Source organism: Tachypleus tridentatus, chromosome 3, assembly GCF_004210375.1.
Source record: "Tachypleus tridentatus isolate NWPU-2018 chromosome 3, ASM421037v1, whole genome shotgun sequence".
Classification (NCBI taxonomy): Eukaryota; Metazoa; Arthropoda; class Merostomata; order Xiphosura; family Limulidae; genus Tachypleus; species Tachypleus tridentatus.
Genome location: NC_134827.1, coordinates 117,843,044 through 117,864,100, shown reverse-complemented (window position 1 = coordinate 117,864,100; position 21,057 = coordinate 117,843,044). Strand labels below are relative to the sequence as shown.

Here is a 21,057-nt window from a genome sequence, read left to right as displayed (position 1 = left end):
TGAGAGAACATTAACATGTGGTTGTTAATTCTAAATATCAGAGCTTACCCTATAACTAAGTTAAAAATAAAGTTATACATTACGTGTTGCCTAGCAAGGGCGTAAAATAAAATCTGAAAAGGGTTAAGGTGCTGCTAAGTTTGGAAGAAAATGGAAAGGAATAGCGAGGACGTATTGTGGGTATGAGGGCATACCCTTCGAAAATTATAACTCGATTTTATCCATGTAGATTTTAGAATTGTTTTTCAACATTTAACCTGCCTACCAAGGCTCGGCATGGCCAAGTGTGTTAAGGCGTTCAACTCGTAATCCGAGGGTCGCGGGTTCGAATCCCGGTCGCACCAAACATGCTCGCCCTTTCAGCCGAGCGGGCGTTATAATGTGACGGCCAATCCCACTATTCGTTGGTAAAAGAGTAGCCCAAGAGTTGGCGGTGGGTGGTGATGACTAGCTGCCTTCCATCTAGTCTTACACTGCTAAATTAGGGACGGCTAGCGCAGATGGCTCTCGCGTAGCTTTGCGCGAAATTCAAAACAAACAAACAAAATAAAACCTACCTGCATCTGTGATCTCGACAGATATCACGTACATGATGTAAATAGTCCTAAATACCTCTTCTCTTTTAACATATATTTAAGAAATTTAACACAAGCTGGCCACTATGCACTAGACACTTAGTCCTTGTTTCTTTTATTATTATTATTATTATTATTTTTCATATTTTTAATCATTATTACTTTTTTTTCTCTCTAATTGAATTATTATTCAATATAATATATTCATATAATTTCCTACAGATGGCGACACTTTATTAATCGTCACAGTGTGTGTGTGTGTGTGTGTGTGTGTGTGTGTGTGTGTGTGTGTGTGTTTTCTTGTAGTAAAGCCATATCGGGCTATCTACTGAATCCACCGTGGGGAATCAAACCTCTTATTTTAGCGTTGTAAATCCGTTGACTTACCGCTGTACCAGCGGGGGACTAATCGTGATATATCCATACACCTTTACGACACAATATAATCTACACTGTAATCCGAGTCGCAATAAGCATATCTTTCGTAAATTATTAAACATAAAATGTAATTAAAGGCAAAGTTTAAATATGGGTCAGAATAATATATTTTTCTTTGGATTTTATTTACACCTTTAGTAATTTAATGAAAAATCATACGATATCTGAGAAATCAGAACGAAGATTTTTTGATTTTTTAAAATTATATCCGATACCAGAGAAAGTTCATAATTTTTTCCATGGATCTACATGTATGTATTTCATGTCGACAGAATTTTGTCTGAGAAAGTATTTTAAGGTTGAAGATATTTAACTAGCATTGCACTGGATGGGCTGATATAGGATAACTTTTTCGGAAAGAATTTCAAAATACAAGGAATTTTCTTCACGGTTTTACTGCTTGAGTCAAACCTAAATATAACTCTCGTGTTTTTTGTTTATTTTTTTACTTGTTCGCATGTTATAGGGAGTAGAGAGAAACAAATAGAACAGCGTAAACTGAAACATGCCTGACGTGGCAAAGCGTCGGCGTCGAGTTCCCACGTGACTTTTCCCGCTAGTCCCTGAGGCCTTGCGTGAATGAAGTAAATCGGATATCCATTGTCGGGGCCTATGCAAGCTGCAGTAATCTGGGTGTGTAGTACTATATGTTGTCATCGTATGTACCGTGCCAGAAAGTTGCTCATTTTGGGATTTACATCGTTGTTGTAAAAATTAAGGTATGTAGTTCTTTAATTAATGAAAATTAAACGATTGCATCTTTTAAATTTATTTTATGTTTTAAAAGTTTATTTAGAAGGTATTTTGCAGAAATGTAAACTCTCGGTTTCACAAGGTTTGTTATGATATACTTAAAATGGCGGAGTGTCTGGAAACTTCTTAAGTAAGCGTAAAAACCGTATGGAAAGATTTAATTTATGTCTTCCTATCAGAAATTCCCATTTTTGTTATCTTAAAGATTTCTAGCAAAAGATCTTAAACTTTCTAATATTTGTAGCTTTGTAATGCACTACTGTTAGGCAAAGAATATTACTTTACAGGGGCTCGAATCTCGTCACTAGGCTGAGAGAAAACTTAAATCATTAGACTAATGAGTGTAGATCCAGCTAAGAGGCAAGTCACTGGCAAACTTTACAAGGGTTTTAACCTCGTCACTAGGCTGAGAGAAAACTTAAATCATTAGACTAATGAGTGTAGATCCAGCTAAGAGGCAAGTCACTGGCAATACTTTACAAGGGTTTTAACCTCGTCACTAGGCTGAGAGAAAACTTAAATCATTAGACTAATGAGTGTAGATCCAGCTAAGAGGCAAGTCACTGGCAAACTTTACAAGGGTTTTAACCTCGTCACTAGGCTGAGAGAAAACTTAAATCATTAGACTAATGAGTGTAGATCCAGCTAAGAGGCAAGTCACTGGCAAACTTTACAAGGGTTTTAACCTCGTCACTAGGCTGAGAGAAAACTTAAATCATTAGACTAATGAGTGTAGATCCAGCTAAGAGGCAAGTCACTGGCAAACTTTACAAGGGTTTTAACCTCGTCACTAGGCTGAGAGAAAACTTAAATCATTAGACTAATGAGTGTAGATCCAGCTAAGAGGCAAGTCACTGGCAAACTTTACAAGGGTTTTAACCTCGTCACTAGGCTGAGAGAAAACGTAAATCATTAGACTAATGAGTGTAGATCCAGCTAAGAGGCAAGTCACTGGCAAACTTTACAAGGGTTTTAACCTCGTCCCTAGGCTGAGAGAAAACTTAAATCATTAGACTAATGAGTGTAGATCCAGCTAAGAGGCAAGTCACTGGCAAACTTTACAAGGGTTTTAACCTCGTCACTAGGCTGAGAGAAAACTTAAATCATTAGACTAATGAGTGTAGATCCAGCTAAGAGGCAAGTCACTGGCAAACTTTACAAGGGTTTTAACCTCGTCACTAGGCTGAGAGAAAACTTAAATCATTAGACTAATGAGTGTAGATCCAGCTAAGAGGCAAGTCACTGACAATACTTTACAAGGGTTTTAACCTCGTCACTAGGCTGAGAGAAAACGTAAATCATTAGACTAATGAGTGTAGATCTAGCTAAGAGGCAATTCACTGGCAATACTTTACAAGGGTTTTAACCTCGTCACTAGGCTGAGAGAAAACTTAAATCATTAGACTAATGAGTGTAGATCCAGCTAAGAGGCAAGTCACTGGCAAACTTTACAAGGGTTTTAACCTCGTCACTAGGCTGAGAGAAAACTTAAATCATTAGACTAATGAGTGTAGATCCAGCTAAGAGGCAAGTCACTGGGTGTGAAATTCATATGTAGGGTCAAAGTCTACATGTTTCCACGTTAACAGTTGAGTTTCATTTGTTCGTGCTGGAGTACACTTGTTGTCGGTTTTGCTTCTACAGTATCTTCATTTTTAGTAAAATTTTTGGATTTCTTAGAGTCTTTTTTGTTACTTATTTATAGTATGATGTTATGAGTTTCTTTGCTACTTCCAGCTACAAGTTTAGCACCAATTATCTTATATTACAGATAAAGACGTCCGTACTGTTGTCACAGTGACTGCTAATACCAGGATAGTCGAACAAAGAATTAGGAGACTAGGTCACCGTCGTTAAACAGAAAAGAAAATATTAAAATGTCAAAACACTATGAACAGGTGAGTTTAATAAGACCTTTTATTACCAGGTAAGACTAAAACAGGTGAGTTTAATAAAACTTTTTATTACCAGGTAAGACTTAAACAGGTGAGTTTAATAAGACGTTTTATAACCAGGTAAGACTTAAACAGATGAGTTTAATAAGACTTTTTATTACCAGGTAAGACTTAAACAGGTGAGTTTAATAAGACGTTTTATTACCATGTAAGACTTAAACAGGTGAGTTTAATAAGACGTTTTATTACCATGTAAGACTTAAACAAGTGAGTTTAATAAAACTTTTTATTACCAGGTAAGACTTATTAATAATTGAATATTTCACACGTGGGCATGTCAGATCCTAAAGTTTGATATACTTGATGGTTCTGTATATAAATTAATTACTAAATAAACAGATATTTGTATCGAGTACATCTAACTGTTCTCACTGGTTCTTAAGCTTTCCTACTGGATGTATTATTGGTGAAACTAAATCCATGATACAAGAGAACAAAAGATGTTTCTTCTCGTGACGACATTAACCAAATTGTTTCCGTGTTTTGAACAGACATTTAGTTGAAATGTTTACAGGTAAAAACTACTTCGTGATTGTGACGGTGATAAATTAATCGTGTATAGTGTTATGTCACAGCTGTTGTTTGCAACATTTCTGGCAGAGAAATAATTCCTGCTGTTACAGCACAGTTGTCACGTGCAATTATGTATTTCCGGTTTGAACTGCAGGGGGTCCGAAATTCCTTTCGTCAATAATGATACGATCAGATCAACAACATGATATATAGGAGGGCACGTGTGGTGAGTCTGTAGCCCTGTTTTATTACTTCAATAATAGGATTACAATAATAATGAGATTCCACCTTTCCCTCTTACTTTCTTATTAACTTCTATCAAACTTAATACCAACAGAACCTTATCACCCTGTTTACTTGTATCAAACTTAATACCAACAGAACCTTATCACCCTGTTTACTTGTATCAAACTTAATACCAACAGAACCTTATCACCCTGTTTGCTTGTATCAAACTTAATACCAACAGAACATCATCACCCTGTTTACTTGTATCAAACTTAATACCAACAGAACATTATCACCCTGTTTACTTGTATCAAACTTAATACCAACAGAACATTATCACCCTGTTTACTTGTATCAAACTTAATACCAACAGAACCTTATCACCCTGTTTACTTGTATCAAACATAATACCAACAGAACATTATCACCCTGTTTACTTGTATCAAACTTAATACCAACAGAACATTATCACCCTGTTTACTTGTATCAAACTTAATACCAACAGAACATTATCACCCTGTTTACTTGTAGCAAACTTAATACCAACAGAACCTTATCACCCTCTTTACTTGTGTCAAACTTAATACCAACAGAACCTTATCACCCTGTTTACTTGTATCAAACTTAATACCAACAGAACATTATCACCCTGTTTACTTGTAGCAAACTTAATACCAACAGAACCTTATCACCCTCTTTACTTGTGTCAAACTTAATACCAACAGAACCTTATCACCCTGTTTACTTGTATCAAACTTAATACCAACAGAACATTATCACCCTGTTTACTTGTATCAAACTTAATACCAACAGAACATTATCACCCTGTTTACTTGTATCAAACTTAATACCAACAGAACATCATCACCCTGTTTACTTGTATCAAACTTAATACCAACAGAACCTTATCACCCTGTTTACTTGTATCAAACTTAATACCAACAGAACCTTATCACCCTGTTTACTTGTATCAAACGTAATACCAATAGAACATCATCACCCTGTTTACTTGTATCAAACTTAATACCAACAGAACCTTATCACCCTGTTTACTTGTATCAAACGTAATACCAACAGAACATCATCACCCTGTTTACTTGTGTCAAACTTAATACCAACAGAACATCATCACCCTGTTTACTTGTATCAAACTTAATACCAACAGAACCTTATCACCCTGTTTACTTGTATCAAACTTAATACCAACAGAACATCATCACCCTGCTTACTTGTATCAAACTTAATACCAACAGAACATTATCACCCTGTTTACTTGTATCAAACTTAATACCAACAGAACATTATCACCCTGTTTACTTGTATCAAACTTAATACCAACAGAACCTTATCACCCTGTTTACTTGTATCAAACATAATACCAACAGAACATTATCACCCTGTTTACTTGTATCAAACTTAATACCAACAGAACATTATCACCCTGTTTACTTGTGTCAAACTTAATACCAACAGAACCTTATCACCCTGTTTACTTGTATCAAACGTAATACCAACAGAACATTATCACCCTGTTTACTTGTATCAAACGTAATACCAACAGAACATCATCACCCTGTTTACTTGTGTCAAACTTAATACCAACAGAACCTTATCACCCTGTTTACTTGTATCAAACGTAATACCAACAGAACATCATCACCCTGTTTACTTGTGTCAAACTTAATACCAACAGAACCTTATCACCCTGTTTACTTGTATCAAACTTAATACCAACAGAACCTTATCACCCTGTTTACTTGTATCAAACTTAATACCAACAGAACATTATCACCCTGTTTACTTGTATCAAACTTAATACCAACAGAACCTTATCACCCTGTTTACTTGTATCAAACTTAATACCAACAGAACATTATCACCCTGTTTACTTGTATCAAACTTAATACCAACAGAACCTTATCACCCTGTTTACTTGTATCAAACTTAATACCAACAGAACCTTATCACCCTGTTTACTTGTATCAAACTTAATACCAACAGAACCTTATCACCCTGTTTACTTGTATCAAACGTAATACCTACAGAACATCATCACCCTGTTTACTTGTATCAAACGTAATACCAATAGAACATCATCACCCTGTTTACTTGTGTCAAACTTAATACCAACAGAACCTTATCACCCTGTTTACTTGTATCAAACGTAATACCAACAGAACATCATCACCCTGTTTACTTGTATCAAACGTAATACCAACAGAACATCATCACCCTGTTTACTTGTGTCAAACTTAATACCAACAGAACCTTATCACCCTGTTTACTTGTATCAAACGTAATACCAACAGAACATCATCACCCTGTTTACTTGTGTCAAACTTAATACCAACAGAACCTTATCACCCTGTTTACTTGTATCAAACTTAATACCAACAGAACCTTATCACCCTGTTTACTTGTATCAAACTTAATACCAACAGAACCTTATCACCCTGTTTACTTGTATCAAACTTAATACCAACAGAACATCATCACCCTGCTTACTTGTATCAAACTTAATACCAACAGAACATTATCACCCTGTTTACTTGTATCAAACTTAATACCAACAGAACATTATCACCCTGTTTACTTGTATCAAACTTAATACCAACAGAACCTTATCACCCTGTTTACTTGTATCAAACTTAATACCAACAGAACATCATCACCCTGTTTACTTGTATCAAACTTAATACCAACAGAACCTTATCACCCTGTTTACTTGTATCAAACATAATACCAACAGAACATTATCACCCTGTTTACTTGTATCAAACTTAATACCAACAGAACCTTATCACCCTGTTTACTTGTATCAAACTTAATACCAACAGAACCTTATCACCCTGTTTACTTGTATCAAACTTAATACCAACAGAACATCATCACCCTGTTTACTTGTATCAAACTTAATACCAACAGAACCTTATCACCCTGTTTACTTGTATCAAACTTAATACCAACAGAACCTTATCACCCTGTTTACTTGTGTCAAACTTAATACCAACAGAACCTTATCACCCTGTTTACTTGTATCAAACTTAATACCAACAGAACATTATCACCCTGTTTACTTGTATCAAACTTAATACCAAGAGAACATCATCACCCTGTTTACTTGTATCAAACTTAATACCAACAGAACATTATCACCCTGTTTACTTGTATCAAACTTAATACCAACAGAACCTTATCACTCTGTTTGCTTGTATCAAACTTAATACCAACAGAACCTTATCACTCTGTTTGCTTGTATCAAACTTAAACCCAACAGAACCTTATCACCCTGTTTACTTGTATCAAACATAATACCAACAGCACATTATCACCCTGTTTACTTGTATCAAACTTAATACCAACAGAACCTTATCACCCTGTTTACTTGTATCAAACTTAATACCAACAGAACCTTATCACCCTGTTTACTTGTATCAAACTTAATACCAACAGAACTTTATCACCCTGTTTACTTGTATCAAACTTAATACCAACAGAACATTATCACCCTGTTTACTTTACGTGTATGACGGAACGCTCTTATTGAAACTGTAGTTTATTTAGGTTGTATTCAAATTATTGTTTTCATGCTGTGTGTTTAGATTGAATTACGTTCATTTTAGCAAAATTGTTGTTGATTTTGGTAGCGTAAGTTGTTATGTGAACGTGGTTCTTATATATTAAGTTATTTATAAATAACTGTCAGAATTCTCAAGATGACATTTAGAAGCTGAATATTGAGTAACTTATCGCTGGTTGGTTGGTTTAATTCAACATTTTTCGCTTACAAGATGTCTTACTTGTCTTCTGTTTCAACTCTACTCAGAGTAAGTTTCGTAATTCCCAAGGTAACATGGACAAAAAGTCTTTTGTCTGATTTTCCTCAGCGACTTCAAACTCGAACGAAAAGCTATTGAAACTACACAGAACATTAACCAGAGACTCGGCCACGGATCTGTTACTGAACGTACAGTTTAGTGTTGCTACCAAAGGTTTCAACACGGAGAGGAAAGTATTGAAGAACACAAAGGTCGTGGAAGGAAGCCATCTTTAAATAAAAACACATTAAAGGAAACAGTTGAGACAGACCCTCACACAACAGTGCGTGAGCTTGTAGAAAAGCTAGGCACAAAAAAATCAAGCATTGCCAACCACCTGAGTGTGATTGGAAAAATGAAAACGTTGGATAAGTGAATTCTGCACGAGCTGACTGAAGATCAACAAAATCGACGTTATGAGACCTGTCATGGTTGACGCTCCAAACATTAAACGAATTGGGAATCGAGGTTCTGTCTCATCCACCTTAATACCTAGATTTTTCTTCTACAGATTTTCATTTTTTTCAAGCACTTTAACAATTTTTTTGAACAATAAACACTTTCAAAACCAGACAGCTGCAGGAGAAGCTTTCAAAACTGTTTGTTAGATAAAGTAAAAGAGTAGCCCAAGAGTTGGCGGCGGGTGGTGATGACTAGCTGCCTTCCCTCTAGTCTTACACTGCTAAATTAAGGACGGCTAGCACAGATAGCCCTTAAGTAGCTTTACGCGTAATTCAAGACCAAAAAATAAATAAGGTACCTGGAAAGTGTCGTGATTTAATGAATAGTAAAGGGTTACAGTTCCCCACTAGGCGCGGGTCATCAAGCCCTCTGGTTATCCATATCATGTAGTATACTGTTAGGCACTGTGAAGGATGATTTACGGGGACTGTCCCACAAAATATTTTTTTTTGTTTATGACTTTAATTATTTAATTAGATTTCTATAAGTTTAAACATCCTATATTTTGTTACAGTTTGCGAAACATGAAAAACTCTAATAATGACAAAAAAAACAGTTTTTATTCGTTATTTGAAAGGACATTCTGGTTCCTTCCCTTTACTTACTGATCCACATTCCGGTTCCTTCTCTTTACTTACTGATCCACATTCCGGTTTCTTCTCTTTAATTACTGATCCACATTCCGGTTTCTTCTCTTTACTTACTGATTCACATTCCGGTTCCTTCTCTTTACTTACTGATCCACATTCCGGTTCCTTCTCTTTACTTACTGATCCACATTCCGGTTCCTTCTCTTTTACTTACTGATCCACATTCCGGTTCCTTCTCTTTAATTACTGATCCACATTCCGGTTCCTTCTCATTACTTCCTGATCCACATTCCGGTTCCTTCTCTTTACTTACTGATCCACATTCCGATTCCTTCTCTTTAACTACTGATCCACATTCCTGTTCCTTCTCTTTACTTACTGATCCACATTCCGGTTCTTTCTCTTTACTTACTGATCCACATTCCGGTTCCTTCTCTTTACTTACTGATCCACATTCCGATTCCTTCTCTTTACTTACTGATCCACATTCCGGTTCCTTCTTTTTACTTACTGATCCACATTCCGGTTCCTTTCTTTTACTTTACTTCATCCACATTCCGGTTCCTCCTCTTTACTTACTCATCCACATTCCGGTTCCTTCCCTTTACTTACTGATCCACATTCCGGTTCCTCCTCTTTACTTACTGATTCACATTCCGGTTCTTTCCCTTTACTTACTGATCCACATTCCGGTTTCTTCTCTTTACTTACTGATTCACATTCCGGTTCCTTCTCTTTTACTTATTGATCCACATTCCGGTTCTTTTTTTTACTTATTCATCCACATTCCGGTTCCTTCTCTTTACTTTATTGATCCACATTCCGGTTCCTTCTCTTTACTTACTGATCACATTCCGGTTCCTTCTCTTTACTTACTGATCCACATTCCGATTCCTTCTCTTTAACTACTGATCCACATTCCTGTTCCTTCTCTTTACTTACTGATCCACATTCCGGTTCCTTCTCTTTACTTACTGATCCACATTCCGGTTCCTTCTCTTTAATTACTGATCCACATTCCGGTTCCTTCTCATTACTTTCTGATCCACATTCCGGTTCCTTCTCTTTACTTACTGATCCACATTCCGATTCCTTCTCTTTAACTACTGATCCACATTCCTGTTCCTTCTCTTTACTTACTGATCCACATTCCGGTTCTTTCTCTTTACTTACTGATCCACATTCCGGTTCCTTCTCTTTACTTACTGATCCACATTCCGGTTCCTTCTCTTTACTTACTGATCACATTCCGGTTCTTTTCTTTTTTTATTGATCCACATTCCGGTTCCTTCTCTTTACTTACTCATCCACATTCCGGTTCCTCCTCTTTACTTACTGATCCACATTCCGGTTCCTTCCCTTTACTTACTGATCCACATTCCGGTTCCTCCTCTTTACTTACTGATTCACATTCCGGTTCTTTCCCTTTACTTACTGATCCACATTCCGGTTTCTTCTCTTTACTTACTGATCCACATTCCGGTTCCTTCTCTTTACTTACTGATCCACATTCCGGTTCCTTCTTTTTACTTATTCATCCACATTCCGGTTTCTTCTCTTTACTTACTGATCCATATTCGGTTCTTCTCTTTTACTTATTGATCCACATTCTGGTTCTTCTCTTTACTTACTGATCCACATTCTGGTTCCTTCTTTTACTTACTGATCCACATTCCGGTTCCTTCTCTTTACTTACTGATCCACATTCCGATTCCTCCTCTTTACTTACTCATCCACATTCCGGTTCCTTCCCTTTACTTACTCATCCACATTCCGGTTCCTTCCCTTTACTTACTGATCCACATTTTGGTTTCTTCTCTTTACTTACTGATTCACATTCCGGTTCCTTCTCTTTACTTAGTGATCCACATTCCGGTTCCTTCTTTTACTTACTCATCCACATTCTGGTTCTTTTCTCTTTACTTACTGATCCACATTCCGGTTCCTTCTCTTTACTTACTGATCCACATTCCGATTCCTTCTCTTTAACTACTGATCCACATTCCTGTTCCTTCTCTTTACTTACTGATCCACATTCCGGTTCCTTCTCTTTACTTACTGATCCACATTCCGGTTCCTTCTCTTTAATTACTGATCCACATTCCGGTTCCTTCTCTTTACTTTCTGATCCACATTCCGGTTCCTTCTCTTTAACTTCGGTTGATCCACATTCATATTGTTCCTTTCTTTTACTTACTGATCCACATTCCGGTTCTTTCTCTTTACTTTATTGATCCACATTCCGGTTCCTTCTCTTTACTTACTGATCCACATTCTGATTCCTTCTCTTTACTTATTGATCCACATTCCTGTTCCTTCTTTTTTACTTATGATCCACATTCCGGTTCTTTTCTCTTTATTTACTCATCCACATTCCGGTTCTTCCTCTTCTTTTATTGATCCACATTCCGGTTTCTTCCTTTACTTATTGATCTACATTCTGGTTCCTTCCTTTTTACTGATTCACATTCCGGTTCTTTTTCTCTTTACTTACTGATCACATTCCGGTTTCTTCTCTTTACTTACTGATCCACATTCCGGTTCCTTCTCTTTACTTACTGATCCACATTCCGGTTCTTCTTTTCTTTTTATTCATCCACATTCCGGTTTCTTCTCTTTACTTACTGATCCACATTCTGGTTTTTCTTCTCTTTACTTACTGATCCACATTCCGGTTCCTTCTCTTTACTTTTATTGATCCACATTCGGTTCTTTTACTTTACTGATCCACATTCCGGTTCCTTCTCTTTACTTACTGATCCACATTCTGATTCCTTCTCTTTACTTTACTGATCACATTCTGATTCCTTCCTCTTTACTTACTCATCCACATTCCGGTTCCTTCCCTTTACTTACTCATCCACATTCCGGTTCCTTCCCTTTACTTACTGATCCACATTTTGGTTTCTTCTCTTTACTTACTGATTCACATTCCGGTTCCTTCTCTTTACTTAGTGATCCACATTCCGGTTTCTTTTCTTTTTACTTACTCATCCACATTCCGGTTCCTTCTCTTTACTTACTGATCCACATTCTGGTTCCTTTCTTTATTTTACTGATCAACCTTCCGGTTCTGTTTTTACTTTTTATTCATCCACATTCCTGTTTCCTTCTCTTTACTTACTGATCCACATTCCGGTTTTTTCTTTCTTTTTTACTTACTGATCCATTATTCGGTTGTTCCTTCTTTTATTTACTGATCCACATTCCGGTTCCTTCTCTTTACTTAACTGATCCACATTCCGGTTCTTCTTTTACTTACTCATCCACATTCCGGTTCTGGTTTCTCTTTACTTACTGATCCACATTCCGGTTCCTTCTCTGTACTTACTGATCCACATTCCGGTTCTTCCTTTACTTACTGATCCACATTCCGGTTCCTTCTCTTTAATTACTGATCCACATTCCGGTTCCTTCTCTTTACTTACTGATCCACATTCCGTTTCCTTCTTTTTACTTATTCATCCACATTCCGGTTCCTTTCTTTACCTTACTGATCCACATTCCGGTTCCTTCTCTTTACTTACTGATCCACATTCCGGTTCCTTCTCTTTATTTACTGATCCACATTGCAGTTCCTTCGCTTTACTTACTGATCCACATTCCGGTTCTTTCTTTTTACTTACTCATCCACATTCCGGTTCCTTCTTTTTACTTACTCATCCACATTCCGGTTCCTTCTCTTTACTTACTGATCCACATTCCGGTTCCTTCTCTGTACTTACTGATCCACATTCCGGTTCCTTCCCTTTACTTACTGATCCACATTCCGGTTCCTTCTCTTTACTTACTGATCCACATTCCGGTTCCTTCTCTTTACTTACTGATCCACATTCCGTTTCCTTCTTTTTACTTATTCATCCACATTCCGGTTCCTTCTCTTTACTTACTGATACACATTCCGGTTCCTTCTCTTTACTTACTGATCCACATTCCGGTTCTTTCTTTTTACTTACTCATCCACATTCCGGTTCCTTCTTTTACTTACTCATCCACATTCCGGTTCCTTCTCTTTACTTACTGATCCACATTCCGGTTCCTTCTCTTTACTTACTGATCCACATTCCGGTTCCTTCTCTTTACTTACTGATCCACATTCCGGTTCCTTCTTTTTACTTATTCATCCACATTCCGGTTCCTTCTCTTTACTTACTGATCCACATTCCGATTCCTTCTCTTTACTTACTGATCCACATTCCGGTTCCTTCCCTTTACTTACTGATCCATTTTCTTGAACAGAAATGTAATGCTAACACTTGGGGGAGCGACAAGCTCTGGGTTATCTGGGTAAGGTTACAGTGAGGTTTGTCTGCCGCTAGGTTGATCGAAGGGACGCCGATCACTGCTAACCAATTACGGTGAAGATTGAGTTACGTCAGGAAGACGTAGGCACGTGAGTTAAGAATGTCGAATTATATTTGTTTCGTGCAAGAAGTTTGATTCAGTTTAGGTGTTTAGAGACGTAACTTCGTATGTCTCGTGTAAATGTAAGAAATAAACCCACAGTTTTTGTTTAGATTAGAAACATCATCCGTTTCACATCTGCCCTAAATATATATGTAAATATACACTATATCACGTGGTAGTACTGATGTAAATATACAGTGTATCAGGTAGTTGTACTGATGTAAATATACAGTGTATCAGGTAGTAGTACTGATGTAAATATACGGTGTATCAGGTAGTAGTACAGATTTAAATATACAGTGTATCAGATAGTAGTACTGATGTAAATATACAGTGTATCAGATAGTAGTACTGATGTAAATATAGAGTTTGTCACCTTGTGGTGCTGGTGTAAATATAGTGATGTCACCTTGTGGTGCTGGTGTAAATATACAATATCACTTGTGTAAACGTATACAATATATTTTGGTGGTGTTCATAAAAGTGCGTGGTATATCACCAGGTGATGACGTCATATCTAAGGTTAACTTCGTAGTGTTAAAACACAACTACGTGACCAGTAAAGATAACTCTTAACATGAAACATGTCGGACTATGTGCTATTTATCTTGTATTACTTGCACTGATGTTTGTTTTTAAGGTAAGCGGAACTTGGCTCGTCGTATAGAATGCACAACTGACAGTCTTGGATCCGAAATTAGAAACTTGAAAGGTTTTGGTTTGCACGCGAAAAGTTGGAGAACTGAAAACCTAACTGTTTACCTTACCAAACCTCGTGCCACATTGTAAACTAAACTATAAATTGGTATGTTTACCCTAACTATTACTATTATTTTATAGTATACTCTTAAATATAATTTATTTCGTTAAGAAATCTCTACGTGTCCTCTTTTAATGTCTTCCCACAGTGCAACCATAGGAAGTTGATCTGTCGTTTAACATTATATATTTTAGAAAAAATATTTTCACTTTTATAAAGAATAAATTCAAATATGGCGTTAGCTCACCGATTTCGTCTGCTACTTTCATATTTAACCACAGAACAACACGTGAAAAGCGCGCGTTTCTTCCTAAAGGCTCGGGCGGGTACAATGCAGCTAAGTCTGCTCATTTGATAATTTAGAAGTTCCGGAAAGACGTTTGCAAATTGAACTTTCAAGGTTTCTTAACAACGTTTCTAAAGTCACACAATTAATAGAACTACGTCAACATTGGAAAGTTACCTTCATCATGTGACCAGAAGCAAGAATGTCTTTAGTATCAGTCGTTACGAATTACGTAAAACGTTTAAGTGTTTATAACAGAGAAAACATCATATAATGTACTAAACATTCTACACTAAATAAAACATCGATTTTCTATGGGGAAATGAACGTTGGTACTGTAATAACAAGAAAGTAGTTGTGGTTTATCTGAGTGTCGTCTCCTGTGTTCACTAATAAGTAGTTGTAGATTATCTGAGTGTTGTCTACTGTGTTCACTAGCAAGTAGTTGTAGTTTATCTGAGTGTTGTCTACTGTGTCCACTAGTAAGTACTTGTAGTTTATCTGAGTGTTGTATACTGTAATCACCAGTAAGTAGTTGTAGTTTATCTGAGTGTTGTCTACTGTAATCACCAGTAAGTAGTTGTAGTTTATCTGAGTGTTGTCTACTGTGTCCACTAGTAAGTAGTTGTGCTTTATCTGAGTGTTGTCTATTGTGCTCACTAGTAAGTAGTTATGGTTTATCTGAGTGTTGTCTACTGTGCCCACTAGTAAGTACTTGTAGTTTATCTGAGTGTTGTCTACTGTAATCACCAGTAAGTAGTTGTGGTTTATCTGAGTGTTGTTTACTGTAATCACTAGTAAGTAGTTATGGTTTATCTGAGTGTTGTTTACTGTAATCACTAGTAAGTAGTTATGGTTTATCTGACGTGTTCTACTGTAATCACTAGTAAGTAGTTGTAGTTTATCTGAGTGTTGTCTACTGTAATCACCAGTAAGTAGTTGTAGTTTATCTGACGTTGTCTACCGTACTCACTAGTAAGTAGTTGTGGTTTATCTGAGTGTTGTTTACTGTAATCACTAGTAAGTAGTTATGGTTTATCTGACGTGTTCTACTGTGTTCACTAGTAAGTAGTTGTGGTTTATCTGACGATGTCTACTGTTTTCTCTAATAAGTAGTTGTAGTTTATCTGAGTGTTGCCTACTGTGTTCACTAGAAAGTAGTTGTAGTTTATCTGAGTGTTGTCTACTGTACTCACTAGTAAGTTGTGGTAGTTTATCTGATTGTTGTCTACTGTAATCACTAGTAAGTAGTTATGGTTTATCTGACGTGTTCTACTGTATTCACTAGTAATTAGTTGTAGTTTATCTGAGTGTTGTCTACTGTGTTCACTAGTAAGTAGTTGTAGTTTATCTGAGTGTTATCTACTGTGCTCACTTGTAAGTAGTTATGGTTTATCTGACGTTGTCTACTGTACTCACTAGTAAGTAGTTGTAGTTTATCTGAGTGTTGTCTACTGTACTCACTAGTAAGTAGTTGTAGTTTATCTGAACGTTGTTTACTGTACATACTAGTAAGTATTTATGGTTTATCTGACGTTGTCTTCTGTGTTCACTAGTAAGTTGTTGTGGTTTATCTGAACCTGTGTTGTACGTACTTTTATCTACGTGTATTACGTCAGTTTTATGTTCTATGCAATATTATTTACGTATATTAAGTCAGTCCTATATTTTATGTAGTTTTATCTATGTATATTAAGTCAGTCCTATGTTCTATGTAGTTTTATCTATGTATATTAAGTCACTCCTATGTTTTGTGTAAGTACGTGAGGGTTTTTTTCGTCTTTAAACGAATGTTTTCTGATTCAAATCTAAAATACTAGACATGTTAGTAAAAGAAATTTGGTTTTCTGTGTACTTTAAAATATATGTATGAATTAGAACATAGGGTTTATGTCGGACAGAGATACAGACGTTGTTAGGTGTTGTTTTTAACTCTAACTATTTATATAAAACTTCCTTTCAAGAGATATAATTATACTTATAATTTGTTGTCATGTGTTTGAAAGTGTATCTTGGGTCACAATCTCTTACGTGTGTTCAGAGTTCGTTATGGTCAATCTTTTTTTCGGAATTACTGGTTAGGTTATAACATTTACCTTGGACAAAAGTTATTCCAAGTCACGTTCTCTTTGTAATTTTTATGATACAAGCATCATAGCATGGTGCATGGTTTAATGGAACTGTGGGTTATTTAATAAACGTTACCCTGATTTAATCCCGAACGTCAGCAAGCTTTAACAGTCAGTTTTGATCGTATTTTATCACCCGAGTGTTGTCGGTTTCTTATTCAAATACACCTTTGACCTAGTCACCAAATATGCTCGCCCTTTCAACCTTGGGGGCGTTATAATAGTACGGCTACTCCCACTTTTATAACACGTCGTGCCTCGGATGTATAGACTCACTCTAAGCAGTTTTTCTCTGTTTGTTCTATGTTTCGAGCTCTCCGGCGGTTCAGCGATAAGTCTGATAGCTTACGAGGCTAAGAAAACCAGGTTTTGAATAGACAAATAACCAAAACCTAAAGAATTTAACTTTCTTTCAGACTAGCATCATGTTTGTACTTTTCCCCGTTTGCATGAGAAACTGAGAATAGATAATACATAAGCCCTGAAATAGTGTAATAATAGTAAAGAGAAAACATATAAACTGGACATGCAGCTGTTGGAAGCTTGCCCACTGTAGGGTATTAGCGAAGAGTGAGGGACACGTTAAACATACAGCATTTAACGAAAATTATAGAGCATGTTATGGGTTAACCGTCAAACAACAGGTGGACATTCTGTACTGGGTTAACCGTGGTACAGCAGATGGACGTTTTTTTACTGGGTTAACCGTCAAATAGATGGTGGACGTTCTTTCCTGGGTTAACCGTCAAAATTAAGGTGGACGTTCTTTACTGGGTTAACCGTCAAACATAAGGTGGACATTCTTTACTGGGTTAACCGTCAAACAGATGGTGGATCTTCTGTACTGGGTTAACGTATGGTTTTATAATGTCATCTCTTAGAGACACTTATAAAATATCTATGATATGGAGGGCCTTAGAGGCAACTACCTTGTCTTAAGGCCAATTTGACTACCGGAATATTAACCTATGTCCAAGAAAAACGTTTACAATATTAACTGACCAGGCGATCCGACCCCAGTGGCTCAGCGACGAGTCTTAAAACTGATAACATTAAAAATCGGGTTTCTATGTCCGCGATGAGCAAACCAGAAGAAGCCCATTCTATAGCCTTGTACGCTACAGCTAATAAACAAACTAACTATCAATATGTAAGTGTTTGAAACATCCAATAGGTGGCAGTAGGAACAAGGCATGTTGATAATGGCGTCTTCCACAATAGTATCATTGTAAAACTGTCTGAAGTTAGTATGTTTGAAAACAACTTTCTCTACTGATTTATAGTTTATTGTAATAACGCCTGCTTTTGTTTAATAAATAAAGTTTATACAACTACGTTCAAGCTGAGTTCCGTACCATTATATTACCAGCTACAATATTAACGCCTCCCACTAACACAGTGGTAAGTCTGTGGACTTACAACGCTAAAATCAGGGATTCGATTCTTCTCTCTAGTAGCTTTGCGCGAAATTAAAACAATATTAACACATGTAACATTTCTACCTCCACGCTTTCTAAACGTTCATTGGTCAATAGTTATAAAATTTATGTATCAAAGTACCATATTGTTTCTTTCTGTCCAAGGTAATGCATGCTTATGTCTGTATAGAATCTATACTATAGATGAATGAAAGTATTCATGGTTAGTTTGGGTGCGGATTACGCTAGGGTAAATAATATATTTCTTTTGTTCTTTGTCTGCAGAATATACTTCACAGAATACACTTGTAATTTTTTACTTGTATACGCCCAAGGCTGTCTACCTGCCAGGGTAAGAAACTATGCCTATAAACTAGCCACTGCCAGCTTTCTTGGCTAGTAGCCAAAGCTTGCAGCCAGTCGACTTTCCTCACTGATAATTGGTGTGTTTTCTGTGCATTAAGATATGTATAGCTTTTCTATCAGTGTGGTCGATATAAGAGGTTAAAATTTGACACAGTGGTTGTAATGAAGGTTAAGGGCGAAAAAAAAAAACTGGAGAAAAAGACACGTGTCTCAGTCACGTGTTTCTGTGTACAAGCAGTTATTTCTTTTTTCACCGACTGGTGAACGAACGATTAAATATTAAACCACACATCATGGCCTAATAGGGTAAAACCGAAGAATCATACTGAAGGTTTGAGAAGAAATCTCAGTTTGAAGTAACTCGCCTAGCTTCAATATAAGATGGAGTTTCTCCCACATTGTATTTTTTAAACTTCTGTTATCGACACTGTTTTCAACGTATTTTATTTTGTAAATATAAGGGTTGTTTCCTTTGCCCTCCGCTAGTACAGCAGTAAGTCTACGGATTTACAACGCTAAAATCAGGGGTTCGATTCTGCTTGGTAGGCTCAGCATATAGACACTTGTTTCACTTTTTATTTTGAACTCCCCCCAGTGGCACAGTAGTATGTCTGAGGACTTATACACCTAGAAACCGGGTTTCGATACCCGTGGTGGGCAGAGCATAGATAGCCCTTTGTTCATAACAACAAACAAAGAAACAAAATCAATATTTATTACTGATCCATCTTTGATGAGGTGAGTAGTGGGGAAGTGACAGGTGTAATAGGGCAGAATTGAAAATCTTGTCGGTCCATCTCCGACTCTGATGATAGGTTAATTTTACATAAATAATTTCCTCATTACGTTAAATATGGTTTCATCTTGTAAGATACCTGTAAATTCCTGTGTTTTACGATTCAAAAGGTTTTACTTTTTTATATGTGTAATAAATCTCAATTTGAAACTTATTGGTGGAAATAACCAAAATATGATATTCTGTTACACTCCATTCTGTTAGAAACCGATATTCTGTTACACTCCATTCTGTTTTGGTCCGGCATGGCTAGGGGGTTAGGGGCTCGACTCGCAATCTGAGGGTCGTGGGTTTAGATCCTAGTCCTACTAAACATTCTCACCCTTTCAGTCGTGGGGGCGTTATAATGTTACGATCAATCCCATTATTCGTTGGTAAAAGAGTAATCCAAGATCTGATTGTGGGTGATAATGACTAGTTTCCTTCCCTCTAGTCTTTCACGGTTAAATTAGAGATGGCTAGCACAAATAGCCCTCGTATAGCTTTGCGCGAAATTTAAAAACATACAAACAAACCATTCTGTTAAGAAACCGATGTTCTGGTTCAGTCCATTCGGTTGAGAAACCAATTTTCTGGTGCAGTACATTCTGTTAGAAACCAATATTCTAGTACAGTCCATTCTGTTAGAAATCAATATTCTAGTACAGTACATTCTGTTAGAAACCGATATTCTAGTACAGTACATTCTGTTAGAAACCAATATTCTGGTACAGTACATTCTGTTAGAAACCAATATTCTAGTACAATACATTCTGGTAGAAACCAATATTCTGGTACAATACAGTCTGTTAGAAAACAATATTCTGGTTCAGTATATTCTGTTAGAAGCCGATATTCTAGTACAGTACATTCTGTTAGAAACCAATATTTTAGTACAGTCCATTCTGTTAGACACCAATATTCTGGTACAATACATTCTGTTAGAAACCAATATTCTAGTACAGTACAGTCTGTTAGAAAACAATATTCTGGTTCAGTATATTCTGTTAGAAATCAATATTCTAGTACAGTCCATTCTGTTAGAAACCGATATTCTAGTACAGTACATTCTGTTAGAAACCGATATTCTAGTACAATACATTCTGTTAGAAACCGATATTCTAGTACAGTACATTCTGTTAGAAACCGATATTCTAGTACAGTACATTCTGTTAGAAACCGATATTCTAGTACAGTACATTCTGTTAGAAACCAATATTCTAGTACAGTACATTCTGTTAGAAACCAATATTCTAGTACAGTCCATTCTGTTAGACACCAATATTCTGGTACAATACATTCTGTTAGAAATCAATATTCTGGTACAGTACATTCTGTTAGAAACTAATATTCTAGTACAGTCCATTCTGTTAGAAACCAATATTCTAGTACAGTACATTCTGTTAGAAACCGATATTCTAGTACAGTACATTCTGTTAGAAACCAATATTCTAGTACAATACAGTCTGTTAGAAAACAATATTCTGGTTCAGTATATTCTGTTAGAAGCCGATATTCTAGTACAGTACATTCTGTTAGAAACCGATATTCTAGTACAGTACATTCTGTTAGAAACCAATATTC

At 36.4% G+C, this 21,057-nt stretch overlaps 1 pseudogene across 1 annotated transcript in view; it reads left to right on the top strand.

Moving 5' to 3' along the window:
- Positions 1 to 1,596: 1,596 nt before the first annotated feature.
- Positions 1,597 to 21,057, top strand: part of LOC143247852 (sodium- and chloride-dependent glycine transporter 1-like) — a 156,344-nt pseudogene continuing 136,883 nt past the window's right edge. Inside the window, exons 1-2 of the transcript XR_013026727.1 lie at positions 1,597 to 1,732; positions 3,538 to 3,664. The product of XR_013026727.1 is annotated as a sodium- and chloride-dependent glycine transporter 1-like (transcript). The remainder of the gene's footprint in view (positions 1,733 to 3,537; positions 3,665 to 21,057) is intronic.